Source organism: Mobula birostris, chromosome 31, assembly GCF_030028105.1.
Source record: "Mobula birostris isolate sMobBir1 chromosome 31, sMobBir1.hap1, whole genome shotgun sequence".
NCBI classification, from domain to species: Eukaryota; Metazoa; Chordata; class Chondrichthyes; order Myliobatiformes; family Myliobatidae; genus Mobula; species Mobula birostris.
This window is the reverse complement of record NC_092400.1, coordinates 7,114,830-7,126,581: the sequence shown is the minus strand read 5'-3', so window position 1 is coordinate 7,126,581 and position 11,752 is coordinate 7,114,830.

Here is an 11,752-nt window from a genome sequence, read left to right as displayed (position 1 = left end):
ATTATTTCTTTAGGATATGAGAAGAATACAGAGCACGTGGAGGAAAGCCACACAGTTACAACAAGGGCATACAAACCGAGACAGCACCCAAGGTCAGAATTGAACCCAATTCTGTGTAAGGCAATGACCCACCACTTGCAGGCCATCAATTTCATCCCAAGGACACGGAAAGTGAGCTTCAGTGAAGCACAGGATGGGCCTGGCACAAGCCCAGATCTACTGGTGTTGTACCAACCGTTTCACAAACTGGGTCACTCACTCATCTCCAGGGCTTTAGTGTTTTTATTAATTGCTTCATGATCCACTGCCTCCGACCTCTCACATTCTGATCTCCCGAAGGACCGAATAGTTTCCAGAACAGGTGCTGATGGTTCTCTCTGGATGTATTTAAGGAACAAAATTAAAAGTGAAGATCTCATGGAAAAGTATGACATTCACCAACAAGGCAGCTGTTTCCAGACTGAGGCAAAGCAAGTACTACGGCTTTTGAGTTAAACGGCTGTAGAGAATGCCCATGTAGTCAGGCAGAGACAACCAGTCTTAAATATGGCTATTCGTAATTTTTGAGACTGATAGCTGAACTACCTGACTAGAAGTCAGACCACTTTAATGTAAATTAATTTTTGATTTATTTATGGCCAAGTGACCTTCACCATTGATTCTGAAGGAGAATGTTTTCCTAAGCAAGGAGGACCTCATATCTGTTAATCCTGGGATGCGAGAGCTTGGACACAGGTGACACAAAGGTCAGTGCTGCTGCTTCCAGTGACGCAGGTTTGATTCTGACCGTGTGGGGTCTGCACGTTCTTCCTGTGGTGGTGTGTGTTTTCTCCATCGTGTTGAAGGCAAGATAGGGTAACATTACTGTAGATTACCCCTCAGTGAAGGTAAGCGGTAAAAGAATCTTAGTAACCGACAAACTGGTGGGCATGTGGGAGAGGTTTAGTTGTGGGGTGAGATCATAAGATGGAGGACTGGAATTTAGGTCATTCGGCCCATTGAACCTGCTCCTCCATTCAATCACGGCAAACTTATTGTCCATCTCAACCCCATTCTCCTGCCTTCTCCCCATAACCTTTGATACCCTTACTAATCAAGAACCTATCAACCTTGCTTTAAATATACCTAATGACACCACAGTTGTCTGTGACAATGAATTCCATAGACTGACCACCCTCTGGCTAAAGAAATTTCCTCCTCGTCTCTGTTCTAAAGGGATGATCTTGTACCCTGGGGCTGTGCCCTCTGCTCCTAGATTCCCCCTCTAATGGAAACATTCTGTCAGTGTCCACTCTATCTAGGCCTTTCAATGTTCAATAGGAAATAAGGAAATAAGATAAGGGGTATTGGACTGATAGGATAGCTCTGCTTGGAGCTGGTATGGACTGAAGACATCCCAAGTCTGCTGCGGACTATTGGCAGAACTGGACTCTCTGTGTAGCACAGCCACGAATCCCAAGCTGAGGCCCTTTTATGCATGGGGTTCTGCAGTAACCTGGACACTTTCCCAAGCTCTACTGACTCCAGGTGGGGAGCACTGGAAGATCTCCTCAGCCTGCTCCTTACTCCAGCCAATCCACTTCCTCAAAGCTAAAAGAAAGTACTTAATTTAGGTGCCAATTGTTCCCACCTCGTTTCCTAGACCCTTGCTTGGACACCTGTTGCAAATGGGTTGAGTGAGAATTTTGAGTGTTGTTTAACAAGCATAGGCAAGTTATTGGCACCCTTCATTTAGATATAGGCTGGGGGGTCTTTGATCATGTACACTAAACTGAAACAGTACCGTCCAAGAGAGCAAAAGGGATAATACTTAGGCACAATAACATTGCTTCAATTTGGTCATCAATTCAAAGCGCCAGCTTTGTTTCCATCACCGTGGATGCTGCCAGACTGACTGGCTGAATCTCTCCAGCACTCTTGTGTTAATTCAGATTTCCAGCATTGCAGTGTTTTGCATATATAAAAATGCTTCATTGCTTTGAACTGTTTTCTATTCATGACTAGTGTCCGGGTTTCTTGGGCTGGATTTTCCCAACTGAACTGTATTAAGAAGATAGCAGCAGATCACCCTGAGTCTAAGTTTGAAGCAGCTGAAAACAAGGATTGAGGGGTCAAGGGTCAAGGGTTGAGGGTCAAAGATCAAAGCTATTTGACATTTATGTTTACAGTAATGTAATAGGAATTGGTCAGGATGTGACATGCAACAAAGGGCATGTCTTTTGAAGATAGGTTGAGTGAGCTAATGCTTTTCTCTTTGGAGCAAAGGAGGATGAGAAATGACTTGATAGAGGTGTACAAGATGATAAGAGGTATAGATAGAGTGGACATCTGGAGACTTTTTCTCAGGGCATAAATGGCTAATACAAGGAGGTATAATTTTTAGGTGATTCAAAGGAAGTATAGGGGGATGTTAGAGGTAAGTTCTTTCCACATACAGTGATGGATGCTTTGAATGCTCTGCCCTGGCAGATGTGGTGATAGAGGCAGATCCATTAAGGGCATTTAAGAAACTGTAAGATAGCCAAATGAATGATAGAAAATAGAGTGCTATGTAGGAAGGAAGGGTTAGATTGACCTTAGAGTAGGTTACAAGTTCCACACAACATAGGACCAGTACTGTACTCTAATGTTCTATGTTCTGGTCAAATGGCAGTGTGCTTGGACACAGCAGCTTCTACAGAATCAACCAAAGGTGATATTATCTTTTTAAAATGTATTTTTTATGATTGCAAGACCCTGCCAGATGTTAAGAACTTAAAGTATTGCAGGTCTACTGAGTTGCTCATTGGTGGAGAAACTCAAGGAGCTGGTGCAGATCGTAATGCTGCCTGTGACAGAGAGGAATTGGTGCACGAAGGTGGTGTGCAGTCTAACAGTGAGTGACGGTCTTCGTCACTTTTCTTGTGATTTCAAGACCCTGTTGGATGATGCTGGTGTGGAATTCTGCAAGTCCAATTCATTAGTTTATAGATGAACAGTGGGGGAACTACATGGCCTTGATCATAGTGAGAACCAAGCCTCAAGCCAGGTGTCCCCTGTTTGCAGCCACCAAGGGGGAGGTGTCGGAGTCAGAGTCCTGCACTTCACCAAAGTGCTAGGGCTGGTGTGGCGTGACGTCCATGCTGGTGTCAGTGCTGCCCCCTAGTGCTCACTCAGCAGAAGACAAGCTAGACTGTGTTCGACTGCAGATGGCTACAATATTCATGGGCTCAGGGATTGGACAGTATATTCTTGTGTGACTGGGTTTTATTGCTGTTCTATATGTGCTTGTTATTTTATATATACTATATGTATCTTGTGCAGTGTATGATTGTTGTTACTGTGATTACACCTTCACCCCAGAGTAATGCTGTTTCATTTGGGTATTCATGTATGGTTGAATGACAATTAAATTTGAACTTCTATAAAAAACCAATATTCAATACTTATAAATAATTATATATATACAGATGTGTCCAGAAGCATCAGTAGATGTATGTACACAGCTATATATATATAATTTTTTTAAAACTAAATTTAGTGATTAAAGGATAGAAAAGGAAAACAATGTGCATAAATAAAAGCCAGCATGTTTGCAATGTAAACAGCATTATAAAAAGTGGTTTAAAATGTCTACAATACAGTGGAGTGCAGGAGCCATAGATAGAGGGGTGGTCACCTAGAATGATTGACAGATTAACTGCCTGGTAGAAGAAACTTTTCAGATGGTGTGAATATTTTGCTTTAATAACCCTGTAGTGCTTTCCTGAGGGTGCTTTTGCAAAAGAGTATTTGCAGGGTGGGTAGAGTCTGCAATTACATTTTCTGCCTGCTTCTGGGAACTTGAGAGAATGTTAATAATCAATTGTAAGCCTCAAAAATTAATTACATGGGCCAGAATGGCTAAGGTTGCTATCCATAACGGACACCTCCAGTTTTACGCTGGGTGGGAGTATCATATGGGCCAGACTGGCTAAGGTCAGTAGCCTACCATCCATAAAGGACACCTCCAGTTTTACACTGCCTGTTACTGGCTGAAATAAATTGAGTTGTTAGTCTTAAATAGTGAAAGATCTCTTTCAGCATTGACTCATTCTGCAATTTACATCCTCTGAATGACTTTAATATCTAAGAGGGAGGATATAATGACAATATTCAGCTGCTTTAGATTGACTTTTTCAGACATTCGTTCAGGTGGGAAAGGCTGCACTCTGTTTATGAGTTATTTTCCTTTCTGAAAGGGAAGAAAACGAGACTGTAGCGGAAAAGCACCAGCTCTTAATATCTAGATTTACATTCAGTGCAGATTTCTGTTAATTATGGGGGTACTTTTTAATAAAAAGGTCGCTATGGTTAATGTTTACGCTCCGAATGTGGGTTATCCTGAATTCTTTAAACATTTACTTACTTCCCTTCCTAATTTAAACGAGTATATGTTGATAATGGGCGGTGATTTTAATTTATGTTTGAATCCCATGTTGGATAGATCCACAAGTAGTCTGGCTTTACCGAATAAGTCGGCTACTATTATCAACTCTTTTATGTTGGATGCTGGGATTTCAGAAATTTGGAGATTTCTACATCCAAATGATAAGGAATTCTCCTTTTTTTCACATGTTCACCGTTCTTTTTCCCGAATTGATTATTTCCTGATTGACTCTCGTTTGATTCCATATGTAGTTGATTGTAATTATGACATTATTGCTATTTCAGATCATGCTCCATTGAAACTTTCCATCAAGTTAATGGATACCTTTTGTACTACCAGACAATGGCGATTTAACCCTATTTTGCTTCAAGATCAGGACTTTGTCAAATTTATAAAGGAGCAGATTGATTTCTTCTTTTCAACTAATACTACGGATGAAGTTTCCAACGGAACTGTTTGGGACGCCTTTAAAGCTTATATCCGTGGTCAGATTATTTCCTATTCAGCCGGTTTGAAAAGACGTATTAACAATAAAATATTTCTACTGGTTGATAAAATTAAAGAAGTTGATAAAAAATATGCTATTTCTCCTAGCAAGGACCTGTACAAACACAGAGTTGAACTCCAATTGGAACATAGCTTATTATTAACATCCTTGATCGAAAATCAATTAATGAGAACTAGAAGTGATTTTTATATTCGTAGTGATAAATCGGGTAAATTACTGGCTAACCAATTGAAATTTGATTCGGTTAAACGTCAAATTACTGAGATCGGCAAACAGGATGATACTTTCACAGTTGATCATGTTGGGATAAACCAAACCTTTCAAGAATTTTATACCTCTTTATATCATTCTGATTTTCCTCATGATTCTAATTTCATGCATGATTTTTTAAGTAAATTGAGTTTTCCAAAACTATCTCCCGAAGATTGCCTATCATTAGAAACTTCCATTTCAGAGGAAGAAATAATAACTGCAATCTCATCATTAAATTCCGGTAAAGCACCCGGTCCTGATGGGTTTACAGTGGAATTTTTAAAATTTTTTTCCTCCATTCTTTCTTCTAAGTTGTCTAGAATATTTAAGGAAGCAATTAGTTTAGGTAAATTACCACAATCGTTTTATGAAGCCTCTATTTCCTTAATTCTTAAAAAGAATAAAGATCCTACGGATTGTGCATCCTACAGACCGATATCTCTTCTGAATGTAGATTCAAAAATTTTTTCAAAAATTCTAGCTACTAGACTGGAGAAGGTGTTACCTCAAATTATTTCCATGGATCAAACCGGATTCATCAAAAATCGCTATTCATCTTTTAATATTAGGAGGTTAATGAATATTGTTTATACCCCCTCACTTAATACCCTGGAATGTATTATCTCATTAGATGCTGAGAAAGCCTTTGACAGGGTTGAATGGCCTTATTTATTTAATGTTCTTGAGAAATTTAATTTTAATTTGACATTTATATCTTGGATTAAATTGTTATATTACTCCCCGGTAGCCTCGGTCTGTACAAATAATTATAGATCTCCTTTTTTTCGTCTTTTTCGCGGTACTAGGCAAGGTTGCCCTCTTAGTCCTTAACTATTTAATATTGCTCTTGAACCTTTAGCAATTGCTATCCGTGACTCGCCAAATATTATTGGTATTACCCGTGGAAATGAATTTCATAAACTATCATCATATGCAGATGATTTGTTGTTATATATCTCTAACCCGGAGAAGTCAATTCCTGCTATCTTAGATCTGTTAGCTCAATTTAGTAACTTTTCTGGTTACAAATTGAATCTTAGTAAGAGTAAATTATTCCCTTTAAATAAGCATGTACCTATTTATGGACGTTTACCATTTAAATTGGTTACTGATTCATTTATATACTTAGGGATAACAATTACCAAAAAATATAAAGATTTATTTAAAGCTAATTTTTTACCTTTAATTGATCAGATTAAACTTTTATTTACCAAATGGTCCCCAATCTCTTTGTCTTTGATTGGTCGGATTAACGCTATTAAGATGATCATTTTGCCTAAATTTTTGTATATATTTCAATCGGTTCCAATTTTTATCCCAAAATCCTTTTTTTGATAACGTGGATTCAAAAATTTCCTCATATATTTGGCAGAATAAAAATCCTAGGTTAGGTAAAAGATATTTACAGAAATCCAAGAAGGAGGGGGGACTTGCCCTCCCAAATTTTAGATTCTATTATTGGGCAATTAATATTCGATATTTAAAATTTTGGCTACAAGATTTGGACGCATCTTTAAACCCTCATTGGGTAAATCTTGAATCTAATTCATTACAAGGGTTTTCCTTGGGTTCAGTTTTAGGAACTTTACTTCCTTTTACTTCTTTTAAATCATATAAACAAATGAATAACCCAATAGTTAAACATACTTTACGTATGGTTTCAATTCCGAAGATTTTTTGGGTTTAATCAATTCATTCTAGCAAGTCCCATTATATCAAATTTTCTTTTTCAACCTTCCATGATGGATCAAGCTTACTTTGATTGGAAAACCAAAGGTATAATATCTTTTCACGATTTATTCTTGGATAACTGTTTTATGTCTTTTGATCAACTCTCTAATAAATATAACTTACCCAGATCTCACTTTTTTAGATATTTACAGATTAGAAACTTTTTAATTACTGTCTCTCCTAATTTTCCACACCCATATCCAATGGACACTTTGGAAAAAATCTTAGACTTAAATCTTTCTCAGAAAGGTGTAATAGTAATTGTATATAATATAATTATGAATTTATGTCCTGATGCCTCTAATAAAATTAAAGCTGACTGGGAAAGAGAACTTGAGATTAATATACCGACTGAAAAATGGGAAAAGATTCTTCAGTTGGTGAATTCATCCTCTGTATGTGCTAAGCATAGGTTGATACAGTTTAAAGTAGTTCACAGGGCTCATATGTCCAAAGATAAACTATCTCGTTATTACTCTTATATTAATCCAATATGTGAGAGATGCCAGTCTGAGATTGCTTCTTTAACTCACATGTTTTGGTCATGTCCCTTGTTGGAGAAATATTGGAAAGATATTTTTGATATTATTTCAACGGTCCTAAATCTAGACTTACAACCTCATCCAATTACTGCTATCTTTGGATTACCAATGATAGACTCAAATAATTTAACCTCTTCATCACGAAGGATGATTGCATTTCTTACTTTAATAGCTAGAAGGTCCATCTTGTTGAATTGGAAAGAGATCAACTCTCCTACAGTATTTCATTGGTTTTCACAAACTATGCTGTGTCTGAATTTGGAGAAAATTAGAAGTGCAGTTTATGACCCTTCTATTAAGTTTGAAAAAATTTGGAGGCCATTTATTCAGCATTTTCATTTGATGTAATTTGATCATTTCCAAACTGGTTTTATTTCTCTGTACTGTTGTTGGAGGGGAGTGGAGGCGTCAACGCTGAGGTTTTCTTCTTTTCCATTTTTAAGTTGTTAGTTTTGCCCAAGTCTTTTAGTTTAGTTTAGTTTTTTTTTTCTTTTGGGATGGGTTTTTTTTTCTTTTTTTTGTCTTTTTCCTTTTTTTTTGCTTTATATTATCCGTAATCAGTTCTACATGTATGGGAGTTTTGGTAATTTCCACTATTTGGTTTTGCAATTACTCTTTTTTTAAATGTAACAATACATCTCATATTATCTGTATTATTGCTATGTTTTGTTTCTATATTTTGAAATTAATAAAAAGATTGAAAAAGAAAGATTTACATTCAGTGTAGGCTTCTGCGAAACTCCAAAAACTCAGATCCCAGAGTAGAGTGCCCTCCTGTTTCAAATTATCCACCATCATCCCTGTACCAAAAAAGATCAAGGTAACATGTCTGAATGACTGACATCCTTGTCGCACTCACCTCAATAATAAGCAAATGCTTTGAGGGGCTGGTCAAGGATTACATCTGCAGCTTACTACCACCCAAACTGGCACGACCAATCGACAGATGACACAATAGCCACTGCTCTACGTACCATCTTTACACATCTGGAGAAGAAGGATGCTTATGTGAGAATGCTGTTATTGGACTACAGTTCAGCATTCAACACCATAGTTCCATCCAGGCTCAACAAGAAGCTCAGAGACCTTGGCCTTGACCCTGCCTTGTGCAGCTGGATCCTGGACTTCTTGTCAGATCGCCGGCAGGAAGATCCCTCACCTTCACCCCTTTGACTCTCAATACAGGAGCCCCTCAGGGCTGCGTACTGAGTCCCCTCCTTTACTCCCTGTATACCCATGACTGTATCACCACCCACAGCTCCAATCTGCTAATTAAATTTGCCGATGGCACTACATTGATTGGCTTTATCTCAAACAATAACGAGGTGGCCTACAGGGAAGAAGTCATCTCCCTGACACAGTGGTGTCAAGAGAACAACTTCTCCCTCAAGGTCACAGAAACAAAGGAGCTGGTTATGGATTACAGGAGGAATGGATATGGGCTAACCCTTATTGACATCAATGGATATGGGGTTCAGAAGGTAAACAGCTTCAAGTTCCTTGACATCCACATCACCGAGGACCTCACGTGGCCTGTACACACCAGCTGTGTGGTGAAAAAGCCACAACAATGCCTCTTTCACCTCAGATGGTTGAGGAAGTTTGGTGTGGGCTCCCAAATCCTAAGAACTTTCTGCAGGGGCACAATCGAGAGCATCCTGACTGGCTGCATCACTGCCTGGTATGGGAACTGTACTTCCCTCAATCACAGGACTTTGCAGAGAGTGGTGCGGACAGCCCAGCGCATCTGCAGTTGTGAACTTCCCATGATTCAAAACATTTATAAAGACAGATGTGTAAAAAGGGCCCATAGGATCACTAGGGACCCGAGTCACTTCAACCACAATCTATTCCGGCTGCTACCATCCGGGAAACGGTACCGCAGCATAAATGCCAGGACCAGCAGGCTCCAGGACAGCTTCTTCCACCAGGTCACCAGACTGATGAACTCACTCTGATCTGAGTTTACTCCATATTACATTGTCTGTTTTATTTATTATAAATTACTATGACTGCACATTGCACATTTAGATGGAGACATGACATAAAATTTTACTCCTCATCTATGTGAAGGATGTAAGAAATAAAATCAATAAAGTAATAGAGCAAAGGTAAAAGAGAAACTAATGATATCATGCAATATCTTTCAGATTCACTCTTTCTTTACTCTGAAAGTTATTCTAAGTACAAGAAAGCCTACTGGTTTAAAGTTGAGTAGATTGGTTAATTAATATACTTGTAACTTCCACCAAAACTGGGCAAGTTCTCCTTTATTTCCCAAAGTGAACAATGTAATTACTTCTTTTTGTTTGTCTTTGAGATCAGGGTGGTGATGGTGAGACTATAGTTGCTTCCAAGCTCTGATTGCCTTTCTTCTGAAAGCCTACATGGACTAAATTGAGTCATTACCTCCCGGATTATCGCGAGCAACTGTGGGGATGTTGGTGTGGATTTTATGCTCTTGTGAGTAATTGCAGCTCATAAGTGGTGTGCTCCATCAGTACTCCTGATTCTGGCCTGCGGATGATGAACATTAGACCATAAGACATAGGAGCAGAATTAAGCCATTCGGCCATCAAGTCAGCTCTGCCATTCCATCATGGCTGATTTGCTTTCCCTCTCAACCCCATTCTCCTGCCTTCTCTCTGCAATCTTTGATACCCTTAAAAATCAAGAACCTACCAACCTCCGCCTTAAATATACCCACTGACTTGGCCTCCACAGCCACCTGAGGCAATGAATTCCACAGGTTCTCCACCTTCTGGCTAAAGAAAATCCTTTTCCTCTCTCTTCGAAAGGGATGTCCTTCTATTCCGAGCCTGTGCCTCTGGTCCTAACTGCCTCACTATAGGAAACATCATCAACATCCCCTCCATGACCGCCCTATCTAGGCCTTACAATATTCAAAAGGTTTCAATGAGATCCTCCCCTCATTCCTTTTTTTTGTAATATAATTTTTATTGAATTTTCAAAAAGAATACATGAAAAAATAGAATCTACCTTCCCCCCTCCCCTTAACCCTCCCCCCGCCATATATAGTCCTACCTAAAAAGAAAGAAAGAGAAAAAAAGAGAAGCGCCGCCTGGGTGTTGGAAGGTTTCTACATGCTCCATGGGATTCAAAATAAATTTGGAATAATTATTCGTTACTTTCCCCAAGTGACCAAAGTCTTTATCGGAGCACTTAAATATGCCATCCTATCTTTTGTAAATAAGGGCGCCAAATATTCAAAAATGTTACATACTTATCTCTTAAATTATAAGAAATTTTTTCGAGTGGAATAGAACTAGCCATTTCATTATTCCAATGATCCATACTTAAATACGAATCAGATTTCCAAGTAATTGCTATAGTCTTCTTAGCTACTGCCAATGCAATTTTTATAAATTCTTTCTGATATTTATTCAATTTAAGTTTTGGTTTTATCCCTTCAGTATCACCTAATAGAAATAATACAGGGTTATGTGGAAGTTGAGTTCCAGTAATTTGTTCCAATAAGATTCTTAAATTTATCCAAAAGGGTTGAATTTTAAAACAAGACCAAGTAGAATATAAAAAAGTACCAATTTCTTGATTACACCGAAAACATTTATCAGATAGATTTGAATTTAATCTATTTATTTTTTGCGGTGTAATATATAATTGGTGTAAAAAATTATATTGTACTAATCTAAGTCGAACATTTATTGTATTTGTCATACTGTCAAGACAAAGTCTTGACCAATTTGTTTCATCAATATTAATATTCAGATCTGTTTCCCATTTTTGCTTTGACTTATGGGTTCCTTGTTTAATTGTCTGTTCTTGAATCAAATTATACATACAAGAAATAAATTTTTTAATTTTCTCTTTTTGAATTAAAATTTCAATTTCATTAGGTTTTGGCAAAAACATTGTTTGACCCAGCTTCCCCTCATTCTTCAATTACAGCGAGCGCAGGCCCAGAGCTATCAAACACTCCTCAAACTTTCATACGTAGGATCTTTCTTGTGTACCTTCTCTGGACCCTCATTAATGCCAGCACGTCCTTTCTTAGAAAAGGGGCCCAACAGCATGGTGGTGTAGTGGTTAGCACAATGCTTTACAGAACCAGTAGCAAGGGTTCAATTCCGGCCTCCGTCTGTGAGGAGTTTGTACATTCTCCTCGTGACTGTGTGGGTTATGGTGCGCCTCACAGTCCAAAGACGTGCCAGCTAGTACATTAACTAGTCATTGCAAATTGTCCCATGACTAGGCTAGGGTTAAATTGGGGGTTGCTACGTGGCACGGCTCGAATGGCCAGAAGGGCCTATTCTATGTGATATCTCAATA